Below are 10,890 nucleotides of genomic sequence, written 5' to 3' on the forward strand. Positions count from 1 at the left end.
TTTTTCCCCGAGTACTGGAACTCGTGCAGTACTAACCGTTGCGGACCGCCTCCTCCGTGCCCGATAAAGGCCGTCTTTGTAAATTACGGGTTTCTCATTCCCCGAAGGGTTTGTGAACAGAGTGCAGGCGCTGCTGGGCTCTCGTCATGGAGGAATGCCCTGGGAGGGACTGAGCTCTGGATGCAGCCTGACCGCGGCATCCTGCAGCCCCCTGGGCTGGAACGGGGCTGCCCCAGCACTGGGCAGTGTTGCACCGAGGCTTGGCTGCAGCTTGCTGCTCACAGCCCGGGCATGCCTGCTAACATGAGGTTCAGCATCTCTGCTTCTAGCATTGCGCTGGAGTGATGATGAGGAACTATCTGGAGGGCTTTGTGTGCAATTAGCAGAGGAACTGCTTGTTTTCAGGGGTAATTCTGTGCGTGTTCAGATTAATGTTGTGTTTTGTAGCAGGACAGAGCAAGTTTGTGTACCTCCAGGTTTTCAGCAAACGGATTTGCCTTCCTGCAGTTGCCTGTTGTCTGTGTCCAGGCTGTAAGGAGCCAGGATCATTTGTATAGTGACAGTGCTTGAGCAAGCAGAGCTCACATATTCCCCCTCTGATGTCAGTATTTTCTACTCAATCAGCTGTGTGCTGTGCTTCTTAACTTCCTGTTTCTCAGCTGAAACCCTGTGGCTCAATGAGGAGGGAGGAGCACTCTGTCATTTTTGGGAAGAGGGGAAGATAGCGAGAAGCCTGAGTCATTCAGACATGCTCATTACTGCAGCTCTGGCATCCTGCATTCTGCAGCTGGCACATGGGCTGTTGCCTGCCCCCAGCCTTCCAGATGAAGTGCCCTGGTACGGCAGGGTGCCTTTCCTGGCTTTGGGCACACTCCTGCTTCACAACTGCACTGCAATGGGCTGGGTGCTGGCAGGGTGTGCTGGGAAGGCTCTAGCTTTGCCATAGATCTGGCTGGCTGCAGCCCTTACATCAGTCATTACTATTCCAGTTTCTTTTTGTTCTTTGTCAGAAAGACCTGTTCTACATCAGCATTATAATGCATTGCAAAGGCATTGTTTAGTGAGCTGTTGATGGCCCTGGACTTACTCCACCATATATTGAGAAGAAGCTGTAAGGCAAAGGCTCTCTTGTGAAAGTATTGCTTCAGAAGTGCTTGCTTGTCCCCTGTGACCAGCAGCCATTAAAGAAGATTCTCGTACGTCCCCTGTAGGCTAAGTAAAGCATTGTGTTACACTTGCATGTGTGATGTGGAAAAAGTGCAAGCAAGAAAGCCTGTGCTATCCAATTTTCTAGCCTGTTATGAAAAGCCATTTTTTGAGGAAGGAGATCAGAGATGTAGGAAATGTGTGCACGACCCTACTGTGTTTAAGAAGCCATGTGCTGCCCTTCAGTGTGGTTACTTCTTCAGAAAATGGGATGTTGTCAGGCAGCCCAGGTAATCCATTAAATCCACCAGTGTGTCGCTGCTGGGGACTGTTGCTTCATCGCCAGGCTGCTGCCAGGGCACCATCTGAGTTACACATGGGATTGTGTTGTCTATCTTAGGTGTTTATTAATCTCCTTGCCGGTCAGGCTATTTGCTTCTTGTTCTCTTTTTGGTTGGAGCAACAAAGTTTTTTTTTGTCTACTTTGCAGTCTGGTTTAAGTTGACAATCAGATGTTCTCAGTGATTTTTGGTTTTGGTATTTGTTATGCCTTAAAAAAGTCTTAATACATCCCTTTCAGGGCAGCATATACTACATATTTCTGGAGGTGTCTCTGGTGTAGCACTTTGCACAAGGTCCTGAACAACTGCATTGCACAAGAAAGCTTTCAGAGCCTGCAGCCAAAGTGCTAACACCTGTATCTGCTGTGTGTTCCATAAAAAGGGCTTTTCTTTTTCATGCATCTTGCCACACCACAGGGCAGAGCTCAGCTGATGTGTGAGCACTGAGTGCCTTGGCTTGTAAGACTGGAGGATCTGTGCTGTGCTGCTTCTCATCGTCACAGCTGCTGGTCTGTGCTGTTGCATCACGTGTTCTCAAAACCTTTCATCACGTCTGAAAAATGTGAAACTTTTTCCTTGTGAGGGTACAGCTCACATGAACACTGGATTTGGTCGTCTTTTCCTCTAGCAGTTTCACTGTCAAAACTACACAAGCAGCTCTTCAGTCTCATGCTGATACTTTTACTGTGCAGAACATGTAGGTATACAGTGGGCAGCATTTTGGAAGAAGGAAAATTAGGGAGTAAGGGATGAATAGCTTCATTCAGTAGATGCTGAAGAGCTTCAAAACAGTTATTGTTGTTCATAACAGTTAGCAAGGCAGTGAAGCTTGTCAGCATCAACAGGAAGTTTCGTGGAAGCCTATGTGCCAGTGTGGTTTTGTTAAGAAAGTGTGAGGGGTAAAGGGACCGGAGAGGTGGGAGGGGTTGAAGCCCTCTGTTGGGAAGGGCATGGGGACAGCCTCACCTGTCCGTGGGTAGACTGGGTGCCTCAGTGGGCTCTGAGGGCTCTGCAGAACTCAGCACCCACTTGGGCACTTGTGAGGGTTAATGCTGTTCATACAAGCCTGAGGGGGTTTGGCCAGCCTGGTCTGGTGGCTTTTGCCCTTCGGAGTGGCCACAGAGTTGTTGTTTAGGGGAGTTCTGGCAGCTGCTTGGATAAAGATGAGGAAATCCACCTCTTCCTGTTGCACACAGAGTATCCCCTACCCTCAGAGACCTTGTGAGGAAACTGATTTGAACAAAACAGTGTTTTGAAGCTCTTCTTTTGACAGCACAAAGCTGGGCTTTTCAGTTTTCCCTGTACCTGCATTTGGGAAAGCAGCATGGTTCTGAGCAGGACATGCAGTGTTGCTGTCCTGTTACTGCTGCTGGAGCGGACAGAGCCTCGGGAGGGCCAGGCGAGGAGGAACCGTACCATTTATCCTTAATGTACCTTTGATGCAGTCACTCTGTGGAGCTTGGATAGAAGCAGGTAAGAGGGAAACACAGAACCAGTGCCATTTAAAAGCCACTTGTACTTTTTTTTCGTTTGGATACCATTCATATGAAATATCATTTAAATTCTAGGCTCGTTGCCAAAAACTGCGTTGTTGATGTTCGATGTACTTTCCATTAGAGCTCTGTATTGGCAAACTGCTTCCTAGTGCTGCAGGCATCGGCAGGGTGGGTCATGCCAGGGCGCTGCGCTGCCCCACTGGGGCTGTGCCACTCACTGTGCCCTCCGTGTTGCTCCGCTCGACTGGGTCGAAACCCAGTGCAGTGTGCAGTGTGATTCCTCCTGACCCAAATGGCAGACGGAGTGTGGTCCTTGCTCTGCTGTCACAAAAGCCAGCTCTTGCTTCTAAGCTTTCTGAAAGCTGGTAATAACTTTTGTCCCGTGCAGTTGGAAGGCCTTCGTTCAGTACGCAGGTCAGGCTGCTGTGTCACCCCATATATACTGCTTTTTACTTACTTGATCTGTTTTCATAGAAGATTGTGTTTGGAGACTCAGGCCTCTAGCTGCCCATAAGGATTGGTATTTCTTTGCAGGTGGATTAGCACCTTTGATGTACCATGCTGCTCACACGTATCACAAAAACGCAGATTCTGTGCATACTGTTTTCAGTTTGGCAGAGATGTCAAAATGTCCTCACCACCAGTAATTAGATACACATCCATGCAGGTCTCCTTTACAGGGCTAGAATTGTGTTGACTCCAAAAGAGGTACCTAGAATACCAAGTCTGCTAAGGGGCTTTCTGGGGGAGCTGCAGGGCTTGCCCTGGCTGCTTGCTCTCTCAGAGAGATGGAGAAACCAGAGATTGGTAACAAATGAGCTCTGGGGAGCTGAGCTTTGCGGGGATGCTGATCTCATAGGAGGCAGTAAGTTTAAAGCCACCAGAAAGAAGTGGATATTTTCAAAAGCATAACAGTGAAATTTGTTTCTCCGAAGTGTAGAATTTTTGTTTGCCAAAATGGACAGGTTAAAAAAAACACTTGCCAGTACACAAAGCATTATGCTTCTATCTGCACCATTTGCCTGTGTTAGTCAAAGATTGCAGATGCAGAAAGACTTAAGATTTTAAGAAATGTGCTTCTTATGTATAAACCTTCCCTCCCACCCTGTGTCTGTGTTTGTATGTGGCTCTCTACATCATAGAATCGTAGAATGGCTTAGGTTGAAGATGACTGAGCTCCAGCCCCTTACTGTGGGCAGGGTTGACAATCACTGGATGAGGCTGCCTGGGGCACATATGTGTGCATGTACACACTGTATTCGTTACATACTCATATTTGTTACATACTCATAGTTCAGCTTTATTTATTTTTTTCTCCCTTCTTCTCAGCCCTTAAGGGAGCCAGAATGTGGCCTCCTGGGGCACAGTAAGCTGCCTGCTTACAAATCCTGCCCTTCTGTTAGGATAGGGTAATTAGTGTTTGCTCGGCAGCACGGAACAAAAGTTCAAGGAGAGCTTAGGGAAATGTAATGGTATATTAGCAAGCTTATCTCTTAAAAAGTAGTTGGGGGGGGGAAGGGGAAGAGAAAGAATAGGGTTGTGTGCATCTGAAGAAAACGGTAAAACTCGTGATGTCTTGGTACAGCAGCAGCAGTCAGGGCACGTGCTTAATGGCATCTGAGAGTTCTGAGTTTGTTGGATTTAGTGCTAAGCTCAAGTTTCACATCAAGCAAGGCTACAGCACAGCCCTGGCTCTACCTGCTGGGACTTCCTGGTGTGCTGTGAACACCAATGGCTTCACTTGACATGCTGGCCTCTTTCTTTACAGCTTTGTCTTCAAAGTGCTTATTGGGAAACCTACAATTATGACTCCTGATGCAAACTCTCAGCAGTTAGTCCTGGTTGCAGCTTCCATGGAATTTAGGGTGAGAGCCCACAGCAATGCATGATAATACACTTGAGTAGGAGCTCAAGTATGTCTCTGAAAGGTATCTGCTTAATGATTTAAGGCTCTGCCTTGCTAACACATACCCTGGTGAGTGAATAGGGCTATTAGGCATGTAAATTTGTGTGTGGGTTCATGAAAATGGAGGAAAAGTAAATATTATCTTGCAATTTGAAATGGGCAAATAGAGAAGAGTAACCAGTAATGGAAGCGGGGATGAGGAAAATGTATTCCAGAAAATGTACCTTGGACAAATTCCCTTGCAGGAACGTGACTGCTGGAGCTTGGTAGTGATGGCTACAGCCAGCTGGGCCCTGGGGGCATCACGGTCTGAGTGCTACCCCAGAATGCTGCATGTGTTTCCAGGGTGCCAGGCTGCATGTGGGAGCAAGCTGTAGGGCTGTGGGCCACAGCAGGCTTCCCCTGGGCCTCCGCTGCTGTTGCAAACACACAAAGCCACGAGGGCAACTGCTGTCCTGCTTCGTGCAGCCATAGAATTGCAGGCCCCTGCTCTGAGCACAGGGGCAGCTCTGTGTTCCCATGGCTGGCTTGGCCATGGGGCACCAAGTGGTGCCATGCTGGTATCTCCCTGCTTCTACTCACACATACTTGCTCCAGCCTTGTTCTTCCGCTGGAACTTTCGTTTGGCCACTCGTTTGGGCTGTTTCTAAGTTAGTTGGACATTAGTGGTCTTTGTGAACCAGTTCTCTAGTGTGTTGCACCTGAGTGAGCTGTAGGACATGCTGCCTGCCTTTGACCTGGTTTGTGAAGGGAGAACTTCCTTGCTGTGTGGTTGGGGGAGCTACTGAAACCAGGAAGGCACCTTAGCACAGGGCACTGGGGTCACTTATGTTTCTCAAGCAGAAAGAGGTCTCAGGAACCTTGTGTACGGGATGTCTTGCTCAGTCATGCTATTTGGAGGCTAACTGAAGTTGCATCATTGTGGTGGCAGCCTTGTCTTCTGATGGCTGTGACTTGAGTAATGCAATGGATAGTTTTTATGAACTTCAAGTCCCTGAAGTGTTTTTAATGTTGCTTTTTGAATGAGAGTGAGCCCAGGGTCCTGATTGTTTGTGACTGCTTAATGGATTGGTTGCAGAGAGCTGGAAGGAGCAGGTGATGTGCTGGGTTATGCAGTCATCAGGAAACTCTTCATACACAGCCTTGTTCCAGGGTGAACCTGGATGCTAGTAACAGTTAGCAGACACGTAATGTTCTGTTCCTGAATGAAGCACTCTTCTGCTGGAGATGAGGCTACCTAGTGTGTGTCCTGGATGGGCTGCTTTTCTGTACGCTTTTCTGTTTTAATATTGACAGAAACATGAAGTAATCGCTTTTAAACATCCCCTAAAAGCAGTTTAGTCATGAGGGGAAGCAGGAGGCATTTTCTTGATAGTAGCAGATTTCTTTGTGTGATTGGCTAATGTGTGACTGGAAATGGGCAAGCCTCTCTCCTTGCTGCTGTGAACTGATGTCACTTAAAAGAAACCACTTCAACTCAAGCTCTGTCCCTGTGATGGGGTTAAAAATCAGTTTGCTGGTTGAGCAGGTGCTCTCAGGTCTGTTATGTCAAACTCTGGTCCACTGGAGAGCAGTCTGAAATGGAGTCTGTATGCTGGGGTGAAAGCAAACCAACTCTTCTGTTTGTTTTCCTTTTTCTACAGGACAGATTCTGCATCCCAAATGAACTACGAAAATCCTCCACCTTACCCTGGCCCAGGCCCGTCGGCCCCTTACCCACCCTATGCCCCACAGCCGGGTGGCCCTCCTGGCCCCTACCCCGGCTATCCACCCGGGCCCACGGGGCCGTACCCACCAGGCCAGCCAGGCTATCAAGGTTATCCGCAGTATGGATGGCAAAATGCACCTCCGCCTCCAGGACCAGTGTATGCAGATGGGCCTAAAAACACAGGTATGCCTAGCAGCAGTGGTGCAGGGTGATTGTGACCCTTTCCATCTTACAGATGCATGACCTTGAAGTAGTGTGGTTACCAGCTTTTGGTGGAGATGGAAACCTGTTTGAGGGAGGTATTCTGATTATATCTTGTTTTACTGCTATCTTTTGCTGCCAAGCCTCTAATAGTTCTCTGATTCTTTGAAGATACTGCTGAAGGTTCTTTATGCTGATCCCTCCAGAGAATCGTTGCACTGACATTATTGTACACGCATTTTGCTGGCTCTAGGTTTCCCACAACTCTTCTGCCTGTCTTTGGATTGATAAAAGTTTAGCTGAAGGCTGTAAAGCTAGAGCTGTTGATATTCAAATGTGCAGTACTTAATCAATTAACATCTGTCCATTTTCTTGAGCCTAGACATAGCTGTCCAAGTTATCTTGTATGCCATTGAAATAATTCCTGGATTTCTGTGTGTTTTGCTGAAGCTATAATTTTTTTGTTGTTGTTTTCCCTTTTTTGGGGGAGGAGGGGATGTGCAGAACAAAACCAGCAGGTTTCTAGATAAGGGAAGGAGGACAATGTAACTTACCTTGGTAGGTAGCCGGTCCTTCTGTGTGCCACTTCCTCTCAATATAGCATGTTGATTTAATGTGGATGCTTGTAGCTCTCTTGGGGCTCACTGCAGTGCCTGGTGCAGGCTTGAATTGTCAGAGTAGGGCCACGAAGACAAAGAAGGGACTGCATCATCTTTTGTATGAGGAGAGGCTGGAGGAGCTGGGACCCTTCAGCCTGGGGAAAAGAAGGCTCAGGGAGATCTCCTCAGTGCCTGTAAGTTTCTGAAGGGAGGTGCTGAGAGAATGGGTCTAGGCTCTGTCATAGCAGCTCTACTGTCTGGTTTCATCAGTGATAATGGTTCTAATCCAGGCACCATCTATACCTTTGCTGCAGTGGATACTACAGACAGGCCTGAGCTGCTGAGAAGAGCCTTAAGTACCTACAGCTGCCTTGGGATGCTGGAGGATGCGGCCAGAGCTGCTGACATGTCTGCTCTGTGGGAATGGGTGTGGGCATCTCAGAAGTGCTGTCCAGGCAGCTACGGTTGAGGTGGGAGCTGCCCTCAGGAAGAATAGACAGAGGCTCTGCGTGTGCTGGAGGTGTCTGTTGTGGTCACAGGAGGTCTAACTCAGGAGTGGAAAGAAAACTAACACTTATGTCAAACCTAAGTCAGTTCAGGTACTGCTGATGTAAAGACTGGGGCTGATAGAGTGGGAATTGGAGCTGATGTCAGCTGGTGGATTGTCAGGGCTCAGAAAATTCCTCTGAAGCCTTCTCTGCTATGTGAGGCTGTCCTTAGCTGTTATTTATTGAGGTCGTTCTCCATGTATTGTCCCACACCACTGGGGCTGTGTGTGCTACTACTTGAAGCCTTCTCAGGATTGGAGTCCATATGCTTCTGCTGTGTTTTTGAGACAACTGTCTTCTCTGCCCTGCTACTTTACCTCTGTGTGATACTCTGACTGAACAGTGCACTGCAACAAAGTATGTTCAAGGCCCTTGTTATATGGGAAACTGGAACTTGAGATAGTTCCAAGTAGTTTTTCCGCTGTGGTGAATCCAGAGTCGACACACATAGGTAGACAGACTGAACTGTGAAGAGATATTTTCAAGAACCTGTTTTTTCAGCGTTCTTGATTATTGGCCTCAGTGATGACGGCATGTACTCAGCTTTCTCTACAGAAGTTTCCTTCTCCAATGGTCTGCGTCAGACTGAGGAGGCAGCAGCATGGAGATGCTTCCTACTGCTGCTGCCACATGTACTTGAAGTGTAACCAGGATTTTCCCTGGGAAATGCACCTTGTTTGCAGTGGCTAAGAGCCATGTCTGGGTGCGTTCTCAGGGAAAAACTTCCTAGTCTCCCAAGCAGAAAACTTGCTTTGCTTACTGCAAGTAGCACTTTGCTGCTATAGTCACAGAGGGATGCTCTGGCAGGAGCTGCAGGGGGAGGTGTCCTGTTGCTTTGGCAGATCTGCTGCTTTGAATGCTGAAAGGATCCTGTATCAGACTCAGTCAGGAAACTGCACTGAAAACTATTTTGTTCAGGTCTCTCTCTGACTCAGGCACCTTTTGACCAGCACAAAAAACTGTCTGGGAAGTTGCAGAGGACCAGCAGTGAAATATTTGTCCAGCAAGAGCCAAGGCTTATGCTGCAGAAGGCACAGTTTTGTGCTAAACTTCAGCAAACACAGCTGCTGTTCTGCATGTTAACCCACAAACCAATCATCTAGGAGATCTTGTTTCAGAATTGGCTTCCTGTAGTCATGTGGTCTCTAGGATAAACTTGGAAGTTGGTGTCTTGTGTTGCTTTTCCTGAATTAAATGTAATCATATAATGGCTGAGACCTCTGGAGGTCATCGAGTCCCTCCCCCTTGTAGTAGGTTTGGCTGAGACAGAGGTATCAGCCTTTGTGGAAACTCGCAATGCTGTGCTTTGGGTATGTGAGAAAAGTGACAGCACAGTAATGCTGGTGCAGAGCAGTGCTTGCACTGAGTCAGGGGCAGTTCTGCTCCTTGAGCCACCCTGTCAGCGTGGTGCTGGGAGGCAGCGCTGACCTAAACTGGCCAAAGGGAAGTTCCACGCCTTATGGTGTCACCATCAGTAATAAAAGCTGGGGAGGAGGAAGGAGAGAGGGCTGTTTGGAGTGCTGGTGCTTTTTTCCTAACAGTTGCACACAAGAGTCCTGCTTCACTGGCAGTGGTGAATGTCTGCCTGCTGTTGGAAGCAGTGAATGAGTTCTTTGTGTCCCACTCGAGCATGCAGCTATTGCTTTACCCAGCAAACTGCCTGTATCTACACCAGGAGTTCTCACCTGTACCTTTGCAGTTCTCTCCCCCACCCCATCTGGGGACAGTAAGCAAGCAGCCGTGTGCTGCGGGCTGCTGCTGGCTGATACACAGCAGCTCTGCTTGAGTAGGGCGTCCCATGGCAAGGTACAAAGATGTTGCAATTAAAAGGCTTTAATGACAACAAGCCGCAAAAATGTAAGGCTGCTACCCTCCATTAAGTTCTTATTGCTGACTCATGACTGACATTAAACAAAAGCAGGACTAAGTGTGTTTTGCATCCAGAGTTTTCCATACAATTCCTAGCACCTGTATGCATGCTGCCTGTGTCTCCTGTAATGTGTTAACCTCCCATATTATAAGGAAGGAGCACGTCATTTTGTATCTGGGGGTGATATCCAGATGTCAAAAAGGCAGACTTCACAGTAACTGCTATGGTCACTGAGTATTTTGCTGAGTTACCAAAGAAAAACAAAAGCAAATTGTAGAAGAGATGTCAAGAGTGAGGATGAAACTTTCAGACAAGATTGTACAAAAAAGAGTGATGGGGGAGTTGTTGTTTTTATGCCTCATGTGTAGGTAAGCAGATGCACAGAGTTGGATTAGAGAACCTTCTAAGCTGAGGAGCTCACAGTTCAGATTGCATATCAACAGCAGAATTTATCAGTAGGTTTGTGAAGGTAAGAGGAACTTCTGAGTTTGTTGCTCTTGATGCAGTAAACGTGCCTGAAGAAGTGATTCTGAAAAAGCCTTTAAGATTGAATATTTGTGAGAGAGAAGTTTCACTGGAGCCTTCTGCTTATTTTTAACCACTTGTAAATATAAATATAAACCCCACAAACTAAGTTCATGTCAGTGAGGATTTTTTAAATAAAAATAAGCCTTTTACTTTTAACTAGGAGCCAAGTATTTCTAGCATGTGGGATGCGTGTGCACTCTTCAGCATATTTTTGTTTCCCTAAAACATGCAGGAGCCCCACATGCTGGAGCAGTGCACTTTGGTTTCTGGAGCAAAGCAGTCATGCTGTGTATCACAGTATTGACACATTTTTTTTTTGCTTGATTTTTGCTTCTTCCTGGCACTGCTTTCATCAAAGTGTGGTTTTATTGCATGTGTCGCTGTTGTAACTCTCAGCACTTTGTGGTTCTGTGTGTTCCACAGAGCAGGCAAAAAAAAAAAATAAAATGAAGGGCAATTCCTCAGTGGAATACATTGTTTGCTTATGTAAAAGAACATTTATAAAGGTGTAAAATGAAGTCAAGGCTATAACCCTTTTTTTTTTTTT

General features: G+C 47.1%; 1 long non-coding RNA gene across 1 annotated transcript; it reads left to right on the top strand.

Annotated features, from left to right (window-relative positions):
• The first annotated feature begins 8 nt into the window (after positions 1–8).
• Positions 9–10,785, top strand: LOC109369997. The gene is made up of 2 exons (XR_002119739.2): positions 9–2,960; positions 6,533–10,785. It is a non-coding gene; the product is annotated as an uncharacterized LOC109369997 (long non-coding RNA).
• The last annotated feature ends 105 nt before the right edge of the window (positions 10,786–10,890 follow it).

The sequence above is a fragment of the Meleagris gallopavo genome, chromosome 15, assembly GCF_000146605.3.
Source record: "Meleagris gallopavo isolate NT-WF06-2002-E0010 breed Aviagen turkey brand Nicholas breeding stock chromosome 15, Turkey_5.1, whole genome shotgun sequence".
In the NCBI taxonomy this organism is placed as follows: Eukaryota; Metazoa; Chordata; class Aves; order Galliformes; family Phasianidae; genus Meleagris; species Meleagris gallopavo.